This window comes from Peromyscus maniculatus, chromosome 5, assembly GCF_049852395.1.
Source record: "Peromyscus maniculatus bairdii isolate BWxNUB_F1_BW_parent chromosome 5, HU_Pman_BW_mat_3.1, whole genome shotgun sequence".
Lineage (NCBI taxonomy): Eukaryota > Metazoa > Chordata > Mammalia > Rodentia > Cricetidae > Peromyscus > Peromyscus maniculatus.
Window position 1 is genome coordinate 93879668 of NC_134856.1, and position 23607 is coordinate 93903274.

The 23607-nt window shown below is 40.1% G+C and overlaps 1 protein-coding gene across 9 annotated transcripts in view; it reads right to left on the reverse strand.

Moving 5' to 3' along the window:
* The window catches only part of Chrm3 (cholinergic receptor muscarinic 3), a 483981-nt gene that overhangs the window by 459031 nt on the left and 1343 nt on the right, over positions 1-23607 (reverse strand). The window lies entirely within an intron of this gene.

A 23607-nucleotide genomic window follows, 5' to 3' on the forward strand; every position in this document is an offset into this window, starting at 1 on the left:
TTAATTGTACTCAAGACAATTCTAAAGGAGTTAGAGTACTAAGCTTGAAAAAGTATAATCTATGAGAAGAATCAATGTACAATTTAAATCTAGAGTGGTCTTCTGGAATTTTCTCATCAATAAATACACTTATAGACCCTAATTTCCTAACCATCACTCCACTAAATCAAATGTTAATATCACAATTCTATGTATATCTACTTATATAATGTGGCCACTGACAGGATCAGAAACCACTACATTATCTAAAGATGTCCTTTGGCTACTAATAACCTACTTTTACCTCCCTGGGTATATGGGAGTGATGTCATCACCATAGTGTGCATCAATAATTTACTGAGTCATAAGACACTTAGAGGCTTTTGGTCTGTGTTAGAAAGGAACCATCTCATAGCCCCTAGCAATATAGTCCCCAGCTGGGTATGCATCCTGTACCTTTCTATCAGAACATGGAGGCCATTCTTCTCCACTCTGGCCTTGCATCCTCCATCTCTCTGATGAGATCTCATGATATTTCTGGGCCTGACCACAGTTTCCCTTAACACTTTCATAGGAAATTTGATTACTCTCTCAGGAGCATTGAGCAGACAGATGTTAGCAATTTACCAGTAAACCACAGCTGTGCTGAGAAGAACCAACATTCTTTCCTATGTGTAATGGGTAGCCTTCACCGGACACCCATGATTTCACTTTATGGGTGATTGTTGAATGTAAGGCTTCCTTTTCACTTTTGACAGTGAGACAGAGACCCATAAAATACAGGCACAGGGAAAACAAATGTCCAATTGAGATAAAGAAAGTTGAAGAATATAAGGGTGATAAACTTACTAAAACAAAATTATCTCCAAATGATCATCAAATCCTGGTGAAGCCCTTCCTTTTTTAATTACTAATATTTCCAGGAAATGGAATGGTGAAAACCTTCTCCATCTTACACCCGTGTTCTTTGAAGAAGCCCTGGCATTCAGCTGTGGCAATTGCATTTTTCATAGGAACCTAGCGTACTGGGCAACTCACTTCTGCTCAGCTGAGCTGTTTAATGTCTATATTCTTCAGTCTCCTAAACTAGTGAAGAGACTTTCAATGCTTTACAACTGCAACCACAAGAGAATTTTTACCATAGTAGTTGGCAAAGGCTGTAAGTCAGGACTGGTTTTTCTTCTAGAAAATAAGTATTCAGTTCCTTTCTAGCATACAAATACTTTGAACTCACCCATTCACTCTCTCAAAATTAATATCAGTGGGTTAAATAAGCACTCAAATTGTGTGTGTGTGTGTGTGTGTGTGTGTGTGTGTGTGTATGTGTGTGTTAGAGTTGTTGGTAAACAATAGGAAAAATGAAAATTCTGCTATTGCACTCTTTGCAATGCACTCAATAACCCATCTGGCTAATGAACTTGTTGGTGCATATAGAAGGCAAGTGACTCAATAATTCTTGCAATTATGACTATGTAAATACCCTGTCAGTCTTTGTTCTACTCTATAACAATCGGCTCTAAGCATGTTATCTCCTACAGCCAGTCCTCTGAGGCAGGTAAAATAAAAAAAAATTATAAACAACAACAAAATGTTATCTTTAATGGCAACAATGTTCAAGTCTGGGGTGTGCTTGCTATGTGTCAAGCTGTTAATGCTTAAATGTGATAATTTAGGAAACCAGCAGAGAGGGGTATGATAATTTCCCTTCTCACTCCACCAATAATCCAATCATGGAATGGAATCTATGAAGAAAATGGACAATGGCAGATTGGGTTACAGGGAAGAAAATCCCAAGATTCTAGCTATATGGCAAGTCCTAAGTGTAGCCAGCTCTGGTAGAAGGAGGAGGATGGAAACATCCTGTGTGAAGGGAAAGGGCAGGATCAGAAAGAGGTAAAGAAAAAGGAGGAGCAGAGAGGATCAGACAGAAAGAAGGGTGAGAGAACATAGGCACACACTGATTACCCCAAAAGACAATATAAAAATAATGAGGCTAAGCAGTGAGTCCATTGATGTCATCAAGGTATATTAATATTATATATTGATATAACCCAAGTTTTAAAGCTGATTCTCTTCAGGTATAAAGGAGGAAATTTATAACAGGGCTAGTGTTCTATAGTAGGAAATAAACGCTAAAACCCAAAAGGCAAAACACAGCCATCTAAGCCTACTATTTAGAAATATAGAAGTAAACAGCAACAACAAATCTACAGCCTAAAGCATTGAAAATTGATGTCTCTCAGGACATCAAGACTGGACCAGAGAGGGCAGGGTGTGGAGGGCAGCTATTATTTTTGTCATGTCTTGAGAATTATGTGGTGCTGTACAGTGTGTCATGTCCTCATTAGCTTTATAAAATTAAGATTACATATGAAAGAATACATAAGTAATCATTTAATGGGACAGACACTAAAAAAAATATTGAGATCAAATACAGTTCATTGCCCTTGGTTTTTCTTTTATGGAAGTTACATGTTAGAAACTGCATCAGACTTACTGGTGTTTGCTGTCTAGGTTACATATGAAGGAAAACAAATCATTATCATAAAAGAAAACACATAACACTGGAAGGGCTATATCCAGGCTTCCTATTTATATTGGGACCAAACACAAACCGAATGCTCAGCAGACCTTAAGAAGCTATTATAAGTATAAAAGCTAAGTCACCCAGCACCTTGCCTGATGCTTAAGGAAGCCAATATATTTTGTTTCCTTCTTGTTCCAAATCTGGTAATGAGTCAAAACTTATGTGTTAAACACTTAAACAATCACCAGCAGATAACTCAGTCAGTAAATTGTTTGGTGTGCAAGCATCTAGACCTGAGTTTGATATCCAGGACCAATGTAAAAATGATGTCAGGGTGGTAGGCAACTTTAAGCCCAGCACCGGGGAAACAGAGACAAGAGGATCCTGGAGGCTCACTAGTCAGCTATTCTAGCCTCTTTGACAAATTCTAGGCTAATGAGAGTTCTTGTCTCAAAAAATAAGGTGGATGGTGCCTTAAATATGATGGCAATGAAAGGTGTTCGCTGGCGTCCACGTGTGTATGCTCACACATGCTAATGTGTCCATGAGTGCGCTCGCTCACTCTCTCTCTCTCTCTCTCTCTCTCTCTCTCTCTCTCTCTCTCTCTCTCTCTCTCTCTCTCTCTCTCAACAAAAACAGAGCAGTGGAAATGCATTTGAAAAATCTTAGTGGCTATAGCTGGGGAATATTTTATATGGATTTTACAGGCAAGTTTCCCAGTTGGAACAAAATAAGTTTCAGGACACCCACTGCCTTGAGACTGAGAAAAGCGGTAAGAAGCTGGAAGACAGATGAAATTGTCCTCAAATCTCTTATTTTGCCTCAGAGAAACATACTGATGTTTTCCACTGCTGAGAACTAGGCATTGGGGGGCAATGAAGCAGATGGAAAGCCCTTCTTTAGAAACGGCAGGTGATTCCGCTCAGAGGCCAGGTCCAGAAAGATCAGAAGACCTCCACAGAGACAAGAAGGTTGCAGGAACAGGGCGGACAGGTGCTGACAGGAGGGCACAGAATGTCCTGGGGCAGGGGACTGAAGTGTCACGAGGTGCGAGGCTTGTGGGAGGGCTGCTCTCTCCTCTAGGTTGGAAGACTCTGGAACCCAGGAAATGTCTTCAGCCCCAGTAAATGATTGATGTACACATCCTGTGGGAATGACATCACCTCAGGAGTAGAAGTGAGTTATTAGTGAACAAAGGACATCTTAAATAAAGCAGTGGCTTCTGACCCTCTAAGTAGTCACATGACATCAGCATATACATTGTACATGTGGTATTAACTTTTGATGGGGTGAGGGTGACTAGGAAATTAAAATCAATAGGAATGAAAATGAGACAAATCCAGCTGAGAAACACTTGATTTCGGGGAACTATAAGAGGGAAATTATGGAGAACTGAGGAGTGCAAACTGATAAAACTGAGGATTTCATATTCGAGGAGTACAGAACATTTTGTCATTGAAAACCAATTTTAAAATTAATACCAGACAACTCAAAATTCTACATCAAACTGTTCTTTGAAGTGATAGAAAAGAACACTGAATATTCTAAATTAAATTGTTCCTGTGTCTAGAAACACATATTTTGTTTCAAAAGAAAAAAATGTTTCTTCTTGGTGCATTCCTCAATAACAATCCCCAAATACTACAGGGTTTTAAGAGAGCTGTAACATCATGGTGATTCTAAACATTATTTTGACTTCAACTTCCACATTTTCCAGATCTTTCAGCTTCCTAAACACCTGTTTTGAATCCACAACTGTATGAAAAATGGTTTCTGCTTTGGCTAGGAATCCAGACAAAGGTTTCCCCATAGATGTGAGGGATGGGAATAGTTTACATCCAGTTGAAGTCTTGTGCCTAGTCAAGACAGGCTTTAGTACCCTGAGGATTGGTATTCCCTGAGTTCCAAAGAAACAGCAGCCCTCAGCTGTCTTCTACCCAGTCAGCTTCAACTTATTTCACAGAGAAACAGCTCTCTTCATGATTTTACCACATCCTTCTATCCAAGTTTATTGTAGCCTATTTTTTAAGGTTATTTCTTCTCAGCAAGAAAGAGGCAGCTACTCGATAAATATTTGACAAGCAGAAAAATAAATTATTTTTAGTGTGTTTAGAAATACCTGAAGACATAAGATTTTATTGTGAAAAACCTATTTAGTTTTATAAGTAACCCTTAGTTAATTTAAGGTACTTCAGAATAACTGAAACACCAGAAATCCCATTAGCCAGGTTTCTAAATATCCAAGATTCTCCAGAGCTAGAGACCAGACATATTGCACGTGCAATTATGAAATGAGGGGTTACTAGATTGATTTACAGGGCCCACAAAAGCATTCTTCAGGTTGTTCAGACGTGGAAAACAATAGCTCTTCAGTCCAAGAAGTTGGACACCTTGCAGCACCGTGGACTAACGGCACAGTTCCAGCTGTTGAGGGCCAGGAAGCCCACAGCGGAATTGCTGGGGCAAGCACAGGTTCAAAGTTGGAGGGACAGAGGCAAATGACAACAGCAAAAGCCACATTCAACAGCCAAATGTCACCTGTCATCCCAGGACTCCAGAGACTGACTGGTGCCCACTTCCTTCTGCTGACATTGGCCATGGCTGGGCAACTAGACAGTGTCACAGTAGCTACTCAGTAGTTATTGATCCCTTAGTGCCTTAAAATTCCAAATTGAGAACTGTATCGGTTTTTTTCTTAGAGGCCACCAACTAGCTCCAAAATCATGACATAGAGACTTATTATTAGTTTTGAATGCTCGGCCTTAGCTTAGCTCTTCTCTGGCTAGGTCTTTTAAATTATCCTGTTTCTCTTTATCTACCTTTTGCCTTGGGGATTTTTACTTTCTTTCTGTAGATCTTACTTTCACTGTGTCTTTTGTTTGCTGGCTGGCACTGCCTGGCTTCTGGCCCCTGGTGTCTCCCTCATTCTCTCCTTTTTTTCTTGTTCCTTCTGTTCTTCTTTTTCCTCCTTTTAAATTTCTCCTCATATTTATTCTCTCTGCCCACCAGTTTCACCTATTCCTCTTCTGCATACATATTTGTTGTTCAACTCTTTATTAGACCAATCAGGTGTCTTAGGCAGGCAAGGTGAAACAAATGCAGCATATCTTTACATAATTAAACACACTCCTTACATCTTTAAACAAATGTAGCATAAACAAAATTAACACATCTTTACACAGTTAAAGTAGTAGTCTGCAGCACATACAAATGTAACACATCCTTGCCCAGTTAAAATTATAGCCTACATCACAGAATTATCGTGTTTCATCCTTTTATTCCCCTGTATGCCCTAAAATTGTCCCAACTTTTCTTATTGCATGTACATTCCTAATTGTGAAAATGAGCATTTGTGTGGTCAATTGTTTTGTAGTGGAGAGTTACCCTAAGACCTCTTACCTGCTAGGCAAGCCCTCTACTAAATAGTTCCATCTCTAGCCCCCTTAGAACATTGCTTCTTTTTTCTGAGACAAAGTCTAAATTGATCAGGCAGGCCTTGAAATGATCTGCCTCAGAATCCCAAGTAGAAGGGGTTACAGACTTGTGCTATCAGACCCACATTAAATGACTGTATATGGAAAATGGAATCCTTAAAAATTGGAAGTGAATGGGGGAAGTTTCTCTACTTTACTTCTAATAGAAAAAAAAAACCCAAACAAAACAGTATTATTGGAGGCAAAGCTAGGCATGCTTGTCCATTTGCTTGAGAGACCCCTTAGTATAAGCAAGGCCCTGGATTCAATCAAGGGGGAGGGGTGAAGAGGAGAGGAAAAAGATACCTGAGCATTCATTCAAATCAGTATACATTAAAAAATGATCCCATCCCGGGACAGACAGTATACTAAGGACAGAATTGTGAAGTCTGGTCTAATAGAGCTCCTACTTCAGTGGGCGTTTCGGAAAAAATTAAAAACAAATGTACGTCTGGTGACTGTGAAGAAGATGCTGTGGGGAGGGAAAGGTGCATGGTATTTAGATGAGCTGGTCCCACAGTGCAGTGAGGTCAGGTGACATCTAGGGAAAACACCAAAGAGTTCATCAAAAAACCAAAACCAAACAAACAAAACAAAACAAAAAAGGAATCTGTGCAGGTTTCTAGGAAGAGAATGCTCCAAAGAGAGGCTGGTTATGTAGCCCAGTGGGTAGAATACTTACCTAGCAAACACAAAGCCCTGGGGTGGATCCTTGGCACTGCATAAAGTGGATGTGCTTGCACTGATGAAAGCCTGTGATCCCAGGACTCAGGAGGTAGAGGCAGCTGGATCACAAGTTCAGCTACATAGAAAGTTTAAGTCTTGCCTAAGTTACATGAGACTCTGTCTCAAACAAAACAAAATAGGAATCTTCCAAGTGGACACATCACCAGGGGAAAAGGCACTGCAGTGGAGTGTTCTCTGTTCTTGGGAGACACACAAACCTGCAGAGACTTTTCTCTTATAAGGCAATTGTTGTCTGAATCATCTGTCTGCCCTGGATCTCCATCTATTTAAACCTTTCGGGTCCTTTAAAATATCGCTCTAGTGAAATGCTTTAAAGGAATAAATTCCTGTTATCCTTCCAAAAAGATTTGGCTTCTTACCCCCAAATCCAAAGAACAACTTGGCTCAGATCACTCCATTTTACAAGTGAACATACTTGTAGATTATAAACACACATCTAGGGTCAAGACTTTGCCACAAATTGTTTTAGCTCCTCCTGAACCCTACTGCCTTATCACTCTCTTGTCCATACTGCTCAGGAAGCCAAACAGAAGCATTGGTAATAGATTTGCAATTTTCAGAAATTTCAAGTCAGGACAATACCTTGTTACAGCTTAATTTGGACTAGGGTTAGGAAATACATACTACAGCATCTCCTATGTTCCAAACTGTACGAGGAGGTAGTTATTTATTGGTTGAAATGAGTATTGGAGTAGGTGAAGGGATCCTTATTATTGTGATTTGGGTCAGCTTTCTGTTCTGTCATTGAGCCAAAGTAGTTTCATACATGTGCCTTGTCTAGGAGAGCATCATGTTCAGACATTGTTTTCCTTGGATTTCTGTAGCTAGTTGGAGATTAAAGGAAGGTGTCTGTAGTCAGGCTGACAGCATCTAGTTCTTTTCTGCTGTCATAGGAGAATAAGATGGCTGTTTCTCAGGGGGCTGAAAATGTAGCCCACTTCCTAAAGCAACCATTTGAAAAGTCCATTTTACCATAGACGTGAAAGTACACTGATAGTCTATGAACTTGAGAGATACATGTTACTTTCAATGCAGCATCCTAATCTCTTGCCCTCCATGAACAATGCAGGTCACCACATTGCAAACCTAATCCCGAGCTGTGAAAGACCTGTCATGTGTAACACATGGAACACATAGAAGGTGTTGCATGGTAACATCTCAAACCTGTCACTCCTGTGGAACTCAGGGTTCATTCTGTCAAGTGGCTCCTTTTGAACCTTTCAAAACAACCCTCTGGTTGGACATGTAAGTGCATATGTCTGCCATCTAGTGGCAGCTATCAGTATGGTCTGTCTAACTTTTCCTTTGGGGGAAAAAAAACAACAAAAAACAAACTATGTATTTTCAGAAAATTTTAAATGAGCCCCCATACTTAAGAGGTATGTGGAAGAGCACACAGACAGGCTAAGGATGGTAAGACATTCAAGTGGTCACACTGTTCTAATGCATCCATTAGACACCAAGGAGATGAGGATTGTTCGGAAATTCTTTGTGGATACTAGAGTAGGTCCTTTGTATTTCCATGAGGATATAAATCCCACGAAGCCAGCATCTTGTTTTTCTTATTTAGTCTCCTATCTCTAGCACTTAGAACTCTGCCTGACATAATGCAAAGACTTAATAAGTTTAATGAATAAATGAATGGCCAGGAGGAATGCTGGAAAAAGACTGGACTGTAGATAGCCTGTCTCAAGATTCTTTGCTACCACAAGGACCTGGCTTTTTGGAGCCTGGGGCCTATGCAGGGACACTTTGCTCAGCCTGGGTGAAGGAGGGGACAGGACCTGCCTCAACTGAATCTACCAGACTGAGCTGAATTCCCAGGGGAGTCCTTGCCCTGGAGGAGATGGGAATGGGGGGTGGATTGAGGGGAGGGGGCAGGAGGAGGGAGGACAGGGGAATCCATGGCTGTAAAATTAAATTACATTATGAATAAAAAAGAATATCTAAAAGTCTAAGAATATAATGATGATTAGTTTTATTTTATAAAAAGTTAATGATATACAACTTTATATTGAATTTGTGGGAAAGCAGTTAGTGTATATGATTATTAAAACTTACCCATTTAAAGAAGACAATGTAACATAAAATGCCTTGTAACAGATGGAAAAAAGAAACTATGTCCATGTTTTAGAGTATTCATGTCAACAAAACTGTTGTGTGTATAAGGCAATGACTATCTAATCATTGAATTTTTTGAAATCCCACTGCTCACATAAATAATTTTTATATGCCCTTTCTCTGTCCCTTCTCAGAAACACAGTCCTCTAATTTAGTACCATATGCCAACAGGAATATGTTCTCTTGGGCTGGAGACATAGGTCAGAGTTAGAGCACTTGTCCAGCATGTGTGAGGCCCTAAGTTCAGTATTCAGCGACACACACACACACACACACACACACACACACACACACACACACACACACACACACACATTCTGTTTATGATAGCTGCATGACGTGACATAACAAAAGAAAGTAATAAAAATGTCAAGAATAGCATATATCTGAAATGAGGTTTCTGTTTCTAACATCTTGTGAAAATGGCTAGGCTAGCCATATTTCTCAAAATAAACATCTTCAGATACCACAGTGTGCATTCTGATGGAGGAAGTTTCCTCTTACTTCTACACCTAAGATCCGTTTTCACTTACTGTGCTTACATTCCACTGTGAGAGGGCTCTCCACTCTTCACAAGCCTGAGACACATTCTAAACTGAATGACTCATCTTACCAGGGAAAAGAGCTAAGCTAATGTACCCTTTGCCAATCCAGCTCTTAACCCTAACTCATGAAAGAATTGAAAATGTTTCTCTCTCTTCAACTTGTAAGTCTGAAATTTTAGCAAAGTGAGGACCATGCTAGAAGTTTATTCAGAATGTAGAGGTGCTGCTCCTGTCTCTATTGTGATTCTGCTTTGGGATTTAACTTCAACACTCAAGTCTTAGCTACCTATTTGGTGCCTACCCAGCTTTGGAAATGTCACCTCTGTGGTAGTTACTATCGATTGCCAGCTTCACAGGATCTAAAGTCACCTAGGAGACAGAGCATTGGACATTTCAGTGAAAGAATATCTAGATTGGCTTGACTGCAATGAAAAGACTCACTCACAAGATGGGTGGCACTATACAATGGGCTGAGGCCCTAGACTGCATAAAAAGGAAGAGGCAAAGCCTCTGAAGCACTGGGGGGCAGAGCCAGGAGAATCTGTGAGTTCGAGGCCAGCCTGGGCTACAGAGTGAGTTCCAGGAAAGGCACAAAGCTACACAGAAAAACCCTGTCTCAAAAACAAACAAACAAACAAAAATAAAAAAAAAGGAAGAAGTCAAACTGAACATCGGTATTTTTCTCTGTTTCCTGACCACCTGCCTCACACTTCTGCCACTATGCCTTCTCCAGTGATGGACTATGTCCCAGAACTGGGAACCAAAATGCAACTCTTCCTTTCCTGAGTTTGTCAGGCATTTCACTACAGCGAAGTGAATAGTAACTAATCCAATCCCAAATCTCTGAGATGGAGACCTTTTTTATTGTTACTGAGAACCTTCAGCTGCCAGCTATTTGCAACAGCTGACAATCAATTTAAAAAGTGACTACTTGAGAAATGCTGGCCATTAGAATCAGTCAGCAGGAGGAATCATTTGAGCAATGCTGTAGAAATAACCACATCCCGAACATGTGAGGACCACCAGTGAAAAGTATCACTATACAGACCCAGAGCCAGGTTCATGAAGCTTTGAAGCTCAGCTAAAGAAATTCTGGGATTCTGTACGCCAGCCACTGGGGCCAGTGGTGACTGCTTCCCATTTCCTAATAAATAAGCTATTTTGTTAATACCAGGGTGCCAGAAAAACCTGTCACACCTCAAATTTCATCTTCTTTTCAAAAGGAACAGTAAAAGAGACTCAGTCAGTTCATAGAGGGAGTTTATAACATACCAGGAACTTCATTAGGGTTGAGCCTTTGGGCTGCATTCATGAATAAAACATAAGTTTGTGATTTCAAAGCATCATTCATTTTAGTGAGATTTAACAAGATTATGATCTTTCGTACAGGAAAATATTGTGTTATTGACCTCTAACACAAAATGGCACCCATGGGTATGTTATATACGTAGAACCATTTTTATTAAAGGCTGTTGGCCACATAGTATAACCATAGAACATAGATACCATTGGGGCAGAGTAGAAAACTCAAAAATAAGCCCACACATTTACAGCCAACTGATTTTTGACAAAGAACATATAGCAGACAAAGGGCATCAATCCATTCAGCAAATGGTGTCTAGAAAATTGAATATTTATATACAAAAGAATGTAATCGGATCCTTGTACCATGCCAAATCCAAAACTCAACTCAAAATATATTAACAACTTACACAAGAGACCTATAGCACTACTGGGGGAAATATAAATGGAAAGTTTCATGACATAGGTCCTGGTGTTTGGGCTATGACTCCAAAGCATAGGTGATAAATGTGGGATTACATCAAACTGAAAAATAAATTAAAAAAAACTCTTCTGCATAGAAAATGAAACATCCACAGAATATAGGGACAGCCTACAGATGAATGGAAAATATTTTCAAACCATGCATCTGTTAATATCCAAAATAAGTAGGAAACTCAATAAGTAAGTAAACAACTCAATGGGAAGACAGCAGCACAAGTTAAAATCAGCCCAAACACCTAAGCATTCCTTACAAGAAGACACACAAATGGCATAGGAAACCAATGAAACAATTTTGTACATCATAAACTACCAGGGGGAACAGATTAAAGCATACTGAGACCTCACTGTACACCTGTTCAAATGTTGTTACCAAAAAGACAAAGGAAAACTGTTGGTGAGGAGACAGAGGAAAGCAGATCCTTACACACTGTTGGTGAGAATATAAATTAAGACAGCCATTATGGGAAAATGGCTTCCTAAATAATTAAACAGAGCTACTACATTGGTGATCCAACTACTGGTTCCATATTCAAAGGAAATGAAATCAGTGTGTTGAGGAGATTTATGCACTCCCATGCTCATCACTGCATGAGTTATGATAGACAGGATATGGTAACAACCTAATTTTCTACAGATGAGTAAAGAGGTAAGCACAAAATTGCACACACACACACACACACACACACACACACACACACACACACACACACGAATGCCATTCAGCCTTAAAAGGAGAAATTCCTTCACTTGCAGCTACATGAATGAACTGTAGAATGTCAGGTTAAATGAAATAAGCCAGGCACAGAAAGACAAACACCACCTGGAATCTAAGAAAGTCAAACTCACAGTGTAGAACAGTGGTTGCTAGGGGTTGTGAGGAGTGTCTGGAAATCTTGCTCAAAGAGTATGGCATTTCCAGTAGTCAGAATGAGTGATATCCAGAGATCTATCCAACAGCATAATGAGTCTGGTTAATGGTCACATACAATGTATTATAAATTTGAAAATTGCCACGAGAGTAGATTGTGAATGTTTTTACAAACACATTAAATATATCAGGTGACTAATATGATAATTAGCTTGATCTATTTTTATAACACTTCCATATTTCAAGTCATCATGTGATACACTAATTTTAATTGTTAACTGTACACTTGAAGAGTGGTGAAATTCTAACCCCATAAAATGGGTTTTATGACATCATCATCCTCACCAGCACCATCATTACCTGTTCCTTCTGCATTGATCTAGATATGGGTTCTCCGTCCATCGTGGTTTTGAGGGGTTTGAGGAGTCCAAAGAGATCTTGTGGCCAATGTATAATTTTCTCTATTTTATTTCATTTTAAAAGCATTTACTTATTCTCTATTTTTCAATCCTTAATATCTAGTCATATGCCCATAGATAATATCTCATTGTATGTTTCTAAATTATATCCTGTTAACTTCCCCCAAACATGAGAATGATTATATTAAAAATGAAAACTGAAAAATACTAGGAAAAAAAGAAGAAGCAATAGACCGAAAAATAAACAAAATTGGCCACTATGATTGTGTGTTATTTTTAGGTCTGAATTTCCCAGAAGCCACTGCAAAATAGAAACAAAGATGGCTTAATTTCATTTTCAGAAAATAGCTTCATTATCCCCAAAGAGGTTCAGTTTTTTCCTTGTACTAAGTTCTACAAGAAATATGTGCTATCTTAGGGAAGAGATATCAGCTAAACCAAAGAACCAAGTATTTTAGAGTTTAAAACATGTAGAAATAGTCTTTCTATGGTTTAGCTAATCCAGGTTGCAGCAATCTCACACTGGTTCAAAACTGTAACTATCTCATAGTTTGCACTTTCATGTCTTTTTCATTAGTCTTGCTGTTACCTTTCAGCCACTCAATCATAAATCTGCCTCCCTCTATCCAAGGAGATGATCTTTCATTGTTCTAACACAAAATATATTTGTTATTTTAAAGAAGACAAGTCTTAATTATGTTACACAGACGGGTCTGGAACTGTGGGGCTCAACTGATCTTCCTGTTTCAGCTACCTGACTAGAGGAGAATACAGACTCATGCCACATATCTGGCTTTAGTTTTCATTTTAACACAGTAGTGATGATCACTCATCATCATTAAGAGTTCCTCTCACAAATATTTATTTATGAGTTCTGTAAAAAATTTCTTTACCATAAATACTAATACCTTCACATAACATGTGAACACACAGCTCACACTGAACTTTATTTGTTTTCCTTTCCCTCTTATTTCATTATAAATTGCATAGTTTTGCTAAATATGTTAAAATCTCTGTTAAATATTTGTTATTTTTTTGGTTTTAAGTTTGTATTCATTTCTGAAACAAAAAATATGTGTACATACACAGGTGTGTTAGATAAATACCTGAATTTGTGGGGCTGGAGAGATGAGTCAATAGTTAAGAGCACTGGCTACTTTTGCAGAGGATATAAATTCAGTTCCTAGCACCTACATAGTGGCACACAATTGTCTGTAAGTCTAATTCCAGGGATTCAGACACCCTCTTCTGGTCTCTGCAAAAACTGCATGCATATGGTGTATATACATAATTGTGAAGATGCATTCATACACCAAAAAATAAAAACAAATCTTAAAACATTGACAAATATATACACATTCATAATTCAGAATGTGCTACAGTTTTTCATAGGTCTGAAAGATGTGGAAATTTACATATTAACATAAAGTTAGCAATATGTGTGTTTATCACCTAACAGTATGATTTTAATGTCTTATCAAATGAATAATCACTCTCCATAAATCCATCACTCAGCTCTGCTAAAGGCCTAATAGTAGCTTTGTCCTCTAAGGCAGCATTTGTGCCTTATTTTTACAAACCCACACTGCCTTATGTAATTCTGGGAGCAGAGAAGCACTGCAGGAAAAAAAGACATGTTTAACTGATAAGAAATTCAGGGAAAACATATCTCTATACTTTGAGACCATTTAAGTGGATGGGTTTTTATGCAGTTAAATCAGTCAATGTTTTGGAATGAACTGCAGGTTTTAAAAATAGGGAGGTAGATTTACATTTCAAATCAAGTTGCTAAACTCTATTATTATCAAAGGTTTGTAGAGAGTAAATGTTACAACATGTTTGTGCTAGTCAGCTTTCTATCCCTATGGAAAATACCTGAGATAAATGAACTTATGAACAGAAAAGGCTGATTTTTTTCCCCTTATGGTTCCTACCCATGGTTCATTGGCCTGATTGCTGTAAGCCTATCTGGAGGCAGGGCCTTGTGTTGGTACTGTGTAGTAGAAATCATTCAACTCATGGAGGGACAACAAGGAGAGAGAGGGGAGATTCTGCATGACAACACACTGCCAGTTGCCTAAAAACCTCTCATTAGTGCCTATCTTTTAAAAGTCTCAACCTCTTCTCAATAGGATGATGCTGGGACTAGCCATTTAATGCATGGGCCTTGGGAGACAAAGCAATACAGAAAATGGTTATTTTCAAAATTACAAACTTGTGTTCAAATATTATGTGCTCTATATTATTTATATAATGAGACATCAGTAAAAGCACTGTAGTTACATATTTTATATGCAGATGTGCACATCAATCATCTAAGAGGAAGATTATACTTAGATAGGGTAAAGGTAACATCAAATGAGGCATCTTAAAGATGTGATGGCCAGATATCTGAAATAATTTATGGACATATATAAACAAACCAAGACTGTGTTGGATCAATGATAAGACTGAGATTCTGACAAAGTGCCAGTAAAAGAATTGCTAAAGAAAATTGTTATTTCATATAATCCTTCATAAATTGCTAAAATCTGCATTCCCTGGAGATATGGATGAGAGGGTATCCTTCCTAGTAAAAGGACAGTGCAGAAAGTACAGTTAAGAGAAAGGAAACCTTGAGACTGAACCTAAAATGTAAATCATACCAGGGACCAAGATGGCTGATGCAAGACATTTAGTGATTATGCTATTGGTAGTTGGCAAGGATGCCAAAGATGATATTGGAGTCAGTATTTTAAAAAATGACAAAAATTCAACTTCAATAAGAGAAATCTATACAAATGAATTGGGAAGAGAAACAGCAGTCAAGTAGATGATCCAGAGATCTTAGACATTAAAAGGAAGGTTCAAAGGGCTTAATAACTGGTTTTTCCTTAATGTGGTCTGAGCTCAGATGAGCCTCTGCAGATGAAATTGGAAATGCAGGTTTTCAACCTCTACCCAGACCTCACGCATCAAAGTCTGCATTTCACTAAGTTCCTTATGTAGCTGAGTGCACATTAAAGCTAGAGAGCTGATGAATCAAGATGCTGATAGCAGGAAAGGAGAGTAGCCAAGAACTTTGAGCTATGACTTGGTTGAGCATTAGGATCCGGTATCTGGCACAATGTGGGAGGAAAGGGGAGGAAATAAATCAAGATTATGTGGAAATGTAGGATGATCATGCTGTTCATAGAAATGGGAGGCCCCAGGAGAGAAGCAGGAGGGGGAGGAAACAGAGGCCCCTGAGCAAGTGTGTCATGATAGTCCTCCCTTCTGAAGCTAAGTCAGTCTGGAGAGAAAAGAGAGTGATTCATGCTGAATGGGTGTTGGAAACAATGAATATGGATTACGTTGAGAAAGCACATGGTATAAACTGAGGAAGCAGTGTTGGAGAACCAACACTAGGCAAGAGAAAGCAGTGGGACACTCAGAGGAAGAAGAACCAGGGTAGAGGAGACCAGGAAATGGAATGTCCTGACAATTAGGGGGTTTGCATATGTTACTATGAGGCCAAGGGAACTACCAAGGAAAGACTGCTGGTTTGTGAGCCAGAGGGTACAGCTGACTTTTAGAAAAAGACTTCCTATGATCTTCGTTAAGATGGAAGCCAGTGTCAGGTGAGGGTGAAATGTAGAACGGGGTAAATGCTGTCTGATTCTGTGTCTCATTGCTCTCTGGAGTAAGCCAGCATGTTGCATTCATTTCTTAAGGAATAGGCTGTCCTGTGAGATGACTGCCTATAGAGTCACATTGACGGTTCTCGCAGTGGTTAATCTTCATTGCCAACTTGATGGCCTCTAGAATCTTCAATGAAAGATCACTCTGGATGTGCCCATGAGGGATTATGTAAACTAGGTTAGCCTCCAGGCATGCCTGTGAGGGATTATCTAGATTAGAGTAACTGAGGTGGAAAGGCCCACTGTGGATGGCACCATTCCACCGGCTGAAGTCCAAGACTGAATAAAAAGGAGAAAGAAAACAGCAAAAGCATTCATTGTTCCCTGCTTCCTGACTACAGAGGCAATGTGCCAGTTCCTTCACAATCCTGCCACAGGACTTCCTTACCATGAGACTATGAACCCAATAAGTCCCTTCTCCCTTGAGTTGTCTTTGTCAAGTTATTTTATCACAGCAACAGAAGCAACTAAGACAGTACTCATTGATGATATCTGACATGTTCTGAACGATGGCCCTCAAACATACGTTCATTTCCTAATGCCCAGAAGCTGTGATTCCTTGTTATGGCAGAACACTTGCTTAAAGTATGAATCTTTGAAGGAAAAGTTTCCTTAGACTTTCTGGGTAAACTGTTGATGCAACCACATGTATAAGAAAGGCATGGGGCAGGAGACACACACAAAGAGGAGGAGCTGCTATGATCATATGGGAGAGAGTAAGGGGCTCAAAAGTTAGATTCAGATGGTGTACTTTTTCTAGGGTTTTCAGAGGCATTATGTTCCTACTGATACCTTGCTTTCAGACTTTTGGCCTCCAGAAGGTAAGGGAAGACTCTTGTTTTAAGCTTGAAGTACAATATCTAACATCATCTTCCATCTCTGAGAGGGATGAGAAGCTCTCACTTCATGTTGACCATTTAATGTTACACTCATCTTAATTGTGTATTCAAAATAGGGTAACTGTATTGCCTGGTACATCAGAAATAATGACATGAGCATTACAATAGAGATAGCATCCTATGTATATAAGTGATAAGCAGAGATAGATACCATTGATAGATATCAATGTTTGATAGATGAAAGGTAGGTACTGATAAGTAGATGAAAGATTATATGTATACACACATAGGCAGGTAATAGACATTGATGAAAAATAGGTGATATAAAGTTATATAGAGAAATGATATATGTGTATATGAATAGATATCAATTACAGATGATAGAAATTGATGATAGGCAGGTGATGGCAATTATGGGGAGAAGATGCCTTGAGCGACGAGCTAAGTGAGTATGTGCTGTTGACTTGGGCACAGCATCAAGGACTCAGACCCATGGGAAAATGGCAAAGCCTTACCTTACTGGTCTGAATGTGAATATTGACATTGTATGCAGAAAATAACCACCATGGCCTTCTTCCCCAGATACTTACAACCTGAGGACTTCTCTCCTACAGAGACTGATAACAGAGATTAGCTAATCCCGTCCCTTTGATCCAGTTGTATAGCATAAACCCTGCCTCCTTGTTCATCTGTGTGTATTAACTCTGCCTTCCTATTCAGCTGTAAGCAATAACCTTGCCTCCACCATCCAATTCTATATAGTAGACACACTAAGCTTCTGGAGTGCTGGGTTTGTCCAGCAGAGAACCCAGATCATCTGATTCCAGTTTTCCTGTCTGTGTGTCAGTTTGTCTTTTCTTTATTCCCTTGCCACACCAGTCAGGTTCATTCCTGGAGTCATGTTAAATGTGACAATCATTAAGAGGGGGTGCAAGGAGCAAAGATAAAGACAAATGGGTAGCAATGACAAACAGATGCTAGATATTGATGGAAGATATCAATATTAAGTGGGTAACAAATAACAAATACTTATGACTTGTAGGTAGGTAAAATTAGTTATTTTACTCAAACTAATATTCATTAAATCTTACTTATATACTCTTCATGCAGTCAACTTTGGTGAAAATCAACATAAATATCTCTGGAGTTATCCTTGGATGTCGAATGTAATACCAAAGACAGGAAGTCCCACCAGAATTCAGAGGAGAGAGAAATGACTTGCAATTACTTATACAGAGGTTTTTCAGCTTCTGATAATTAAATGAATTAAGTAATGAACAATAATTTATAACAAGGAAAGTGGAGTAACATCTCCACTTGGGAAGGCTGTAGATGGTTGCTGGTCCTGTGTGATGGGACGGACATGTGGACAGGGAGATGAGAAAGGAGAATTCCAGACAAAGTGATTCCACAGCTTCTCCATGTCTCCCACGACATTCTATAAACATGATATTGCACTGTCACTCTTGTGAGATAAAGAGGACAGGGCATCATCTATGAGGAGTTCAGTTTTTTCTAATGCCACAGTTTAGGGGGTGTCCACAGAACACAAACAGTGTTTTCAGTTATCCATCTACTAACACCATGGACTATCACACAAGTAACTGCATTCACCAACACTTTTCTAATGAGCGCAGATGCGATAAATCAACAGTTGCTACTGATTTGAAACAATAAACCCAAGCAGTACCTGGAATGACAATCTGTCAGTCTGTGAGGTACTGCTGCATGACAGTCTTTTGGAGGTAAGCCCTGGCTTGATGGGACTTCACACAGTTGTAAGTGAATGCATCCATGAGTGATGGTAACCAGGTTGCTGCCATTTGAGCCCATGAAAGGGGGTATATGTCAGAGTGACAGTGCATCTAAGCCTACAGCCATATCTCCCTGTGATGAATGACCAGGCTCAGCAGAAGATCACTGGGACATTTCATGCCCGTAAGTGTAGGGTCTCACAATTCTGATGTGTGGTGACCCATCTCTTTGAAACAGGCTGACATCTGCTGCTGGTTTGACTCATCTGAATTGTATCTGCATCACAGTTGTCGGAGGATATCTGGCCTGAGCCAGGCAGCCTTTGCTGGTGTCACTTCCTGTGGCAGAGGTGACCGAAGGTAGAATATGTCATGGCTCAGCTGGTGTGCCAGATTTCAAGGGAACAGTGGGGGCAGGAAACAGGCTGAGTCTGGGCCTGAACAAATGACCCAATGGAGGATTAATTCGGCAGTGGATAGTCAGCAACTCAAATTACAGTGGCCAGGAGGGGTGTGGAGGACTGAGATTTGATCCTGCCAACAATGACAGACAAGGGGATTTTATTTGTTAGGTGAACTTGGCAACACAAGTCTCTAGGCAAAAGGGACTGATACACTGTCACGACAGGGACTGTGCCTTATGTCCAGGGCTCTGTCCACCCTGGAGCTGAATCGGAGACTGAAAATAATAGAATGGAGTCTCTTGCTCATGGAGAGAAATCTTGGCAAGAGCAAAGCTGACTGTCAAGGTCATTGCTAAAAGTTATTCCAGGCAAAACATGAAGCCTAGTGCTGAAAAGGTGAACTGAAAACACAAAAGAAGCCTCGTCCTATGAGCTAGCAGCAAGACAAGAGCTCAAGATTAGGAGGCCATGGAACTGCTGAAGCCCACAAGGGTTACAGCAAGCAGATGGAACTCAGACTAGCTCCTTCTGTAGTGTGAACTGGTAAGAACATATCAAGTTGACTAGGTCCTGGAGGCACTTGGAGAACACAAGGGAACAGTAGGGGCTCAGAGCCCTCCATGCATCTATTGGTATCTTCTTGTCTAATTGTATGGCTGGTTTACTACAAGTTTTCATATTTTTGGTGGCTTCAAGATGAGCTGGCACATTTGTGGTGAAGACAACAGCTCAGCATGTACTGTAGGTTGTCATCATGGCCAGTGGATGCTGCATCTGTGCCAGCATGGCAGACTGAAGCTGAAGTCTCTGTAGAGGAGGGCTAAGAAAGGTGTCTGCCTGCCTGCCAGAGTCCTTCAGCCTCAGGAGGGTAGGGACAGGAAGCTCTAACAGGTGGAAGAATTTAAATTGCCAAACTGCTGGGGAGAGCCAGCCAGAAGAGTGTGCATACTGCCAAAACTCCTGGGCAGAAGGCACATAGTGGCCGAAGGCTGAGTTAGCAGTCACCCCACAGAGGCATTTCATGCTCTCTCTTTGGGAATCCTGAGGGGTCATGGTTTCTGATGGTGTGCCACTGCATCATGCTTCTACGTTTGTTCAAAAGACACTTCTGCAGCTGGGAAAATAGCTCAATTGGTAAAGGGCTTGCCTTGCAAGTAAGAGGACTTGGAGTCGATCCCTGGAACCCAAGAACCCAAGTTTCTTTTTGTTGTTGTTGTTTGGTTGTTTTTGTTTTGTTTGTTTGTTAAATCCAGGCATGGTGGCATGCACTTGTGATCTCAGTCAGTGCTGGGAAGATACAGATAACTGGAATCAGAATACACAAATGAGGCTTGCTGGCCATTCAACAAGTCTACCTGGTAAGCCCCAGGCTAATGAGAGACCCTTTATCAAAAAATCAGGTAGAGAGCACCAGAGGAATGGGGCTGTTCTTTGGCTGCTGTAAACATGTGCAAACACTTTCACTGAGACTGCAAACACATGCACCTGCACATACATGAATGTGTATGTACAAAACAAACAAAATTATGCTTCTGTGAGGATTCCATCCTTGTGCCAATCTTGAGTTGTGGGTGGGCAAATGTGACTGTCTCTAAACGCTAGGCAGAAATAAAAGCTCAGGGAGGGCTTGCAGTCTTCATGTAGGACTTGTGTGCCTCCTTCTTTCCAATAGCTTCCCATGACAATGTAGGTATCCACTGACCAGGAATGCAGCAGTGCAAAGCACTCTAGAGAACAGTAAGCTAAGTCCCTAAAAGGTATAGCTTTGGCTCTTGCAGGCTGTTTGTAAGGAATACACAGAGGAGCCACACAGAACACTGAATGATCTGGACTCAGAAGTCAGCTTTGTGCTCATCCACGGCCTAGGCAGCTTCCTTAACAGAGAGCAGAGTCTGTCACACATCTAAATCTAACCTCCACTTTGACTGGCATTTGCCTACTGTTAAACTCATTAGATGATCTATCTTGTCATGAAGCCAAGACTTGCCTTTGAATTTGAAAGTCCAACCCAAAAGGGCAAGAACCAGAACAGAACTTCCACCAGACTCAAAGAATCTTCTAGTCAAAAAAAAGTCTGGTGCTGCATTTCATAAATACCACATTTTGGGAAACCATGTATACACTGTTCTTAACAACTAAGCACCAGGCATATTTGTGTATGCCGAGTCATTTAAAGTATAAAAATAGTAAAGGGGTTTGGTTAATTATTGTGTTGGAACCATGTATGCCTTTTCAAATATTTTTCTGTAAGGAAGATATATTTTCAATTCACAAGCATACTGTGTGAAAGAAAATATTTCCAATTAGTCATTCTTCAAAACCATGCTGAGAATGCAATGATATTAGTCATAACATACCATGATATAAAATTAGGTTTCATACATGAAGGGGAGCTGGGTCCCCATCTCTGTAGAACTCTTCATTCATCCTGGTGTAAAATGCCAGCACAGCTGCTCTGCGTGTAAACGTCCCCACACTGCAAACCTGACCCAGCCCCTTCATCGTTACAGTGACAATGTGCAGGCCATTTAGGTGTAAGCAACTGAATCTGCCAAGGCCAACAGCATTACTAGGCAAGAACACTATGCTGGCTCAAGAAGTGAGATGATATTTTCAGTAAAAGAAAGAAGAAGAAAAGAAAATCTAAAAAAAAAATCATCAGAAAGCTTTGAATCATACATAACCTTTAAGTTTCTATTCAATTTATTAACATGGATCTAAGAAATCCTATCTATGCCCATTACCCTTCCCCACAATTCATGTTCAACAGGTTGTCTGCTATTAAAGACTAAAATATGATTAAAAAGAGCTTGTATTCCCATATATTCTACCTTAAAATAACATTTTTTTTCTTTTCTGTAAAAGATAAGCCATGAATTTTTATAAGGAAAGATGAAAAAGATGCATTTTAAAGAGCATTCTTGCTTCAGCAAACTCCAGAAACAAATATGTTTGAAGCAAAATTTGTCTATCCCTCTGTCAGAGGAAAAGAAACAGTGTAGTGAATCCTTTCAGATTTCCCTAAAGCTTGCAAGTTTCTTATATAAGTTTTAGTGTCAGTTTAAAACAAAACTACTCTTATCTTAATATGTAGTCTTTGTCTAAATCCCATCCAATTCCACATGGTCTAGTCTTCCAAATTATACTTTTGTCTAACAATAATTTTCTATGACCAAAGATATACACTCAAAGATATACACTCTGCTTTTCACATCATTTTATTAAACTACCGAGTCCATTTCAATCATTATCCACTATTGTCTTTAAAAGTCTGACATCACTCTTACTTTCTTGTTTAATTCACCCTCAAAACATTCCCTTCAGTCTAGGGAACAGTCCATATCAGATCTGCAGCCATTGTTTCTAACTTAGTAATCTGTGTTAAAGTTACGTGCTCTGATGAGCTAATTGAGACAAACCACTTAAACATAATCTAAAGACAGAGGTAGATGTGCAGTTCAGACTACACTGCTGTGGCCTATGAGAACACACATGGAAAAGGCAGGCATGACCCCAGCACACGTGTACTTGCCGACACCTGGCACGACAGGGAGCTGCAGGGGCATCGCAATTGAAACAGAAACACTTCAGGCTTTGTTAACATTCATCCAGGGCCACTCTGCACCCATGTATGCATTTATTCCAGGCTCTCCCTTTGCCTTTTCTAAAGGTGTATCTTCCTGTAAGATCTCTCCAGCAAATCCACTAGCATTGTTTGAAACACAGGAAACAGTGTTGAATAGTTCCTGCAGAATGAAAGCTTTCCTAATATGAAACCCTCTTAAGCAGGTTTTAAGAATATGTTCTGTTTTCAAATAGTAATCCAGAAAGGGGGGGCGCTCTGTCTCTCTGTCTCTGTCTCTGTCTGTCTCTCTGTCTGTCTCTGTCTGTGTCTGTCTCTGTCTGTCTCTGCCTGTCTGTCTCTGTCTCTCTGTCTCTCTCTCTGTCTCTCTGTCTCTCTGTCTCTGTCTCTCTGTCTCTCTCTTTCTCTCTCCTGTGTGTGTGTGTGTGTGTGTGTGTGTGTGTGTGTGTGTGTGCGCTCGTGCCCGCGCGCCCGCGTGCGTGCATTGGGGAATGGTACATTTTCTGTTTTGTTGAATCTCAGAGGCCAAGAGAAAAGGGAAAGATCTGTTGAAAGCTCACAGTGAAATGGTCAGTCTCCCTAACAGCCCAGTCCGCCACCCTTTCAAAACCCTACCAACAACATCAATGGACCGGGTGGGTGGGGGTCGGAATACATGCTTACAGACTTCGGACACGTTCAAACAACACTTACACTCAAATCAAGGTCTGCGTTTTTAAAATCAGTCCATATGGATGCGAGTCCCCAAAGCTCGCTTCCTCTCCTACTTCCACCCTGCTTGCAAGGAGAATCTCACACACTCACCAGCAGGCAGGGCAGGGTCACAATTCCAACACGCACAGCACGGAGTGGACAAGTGAATTTTACCCAGTTGGGTCAACCATTCCCCTAACCTCACGGGTTA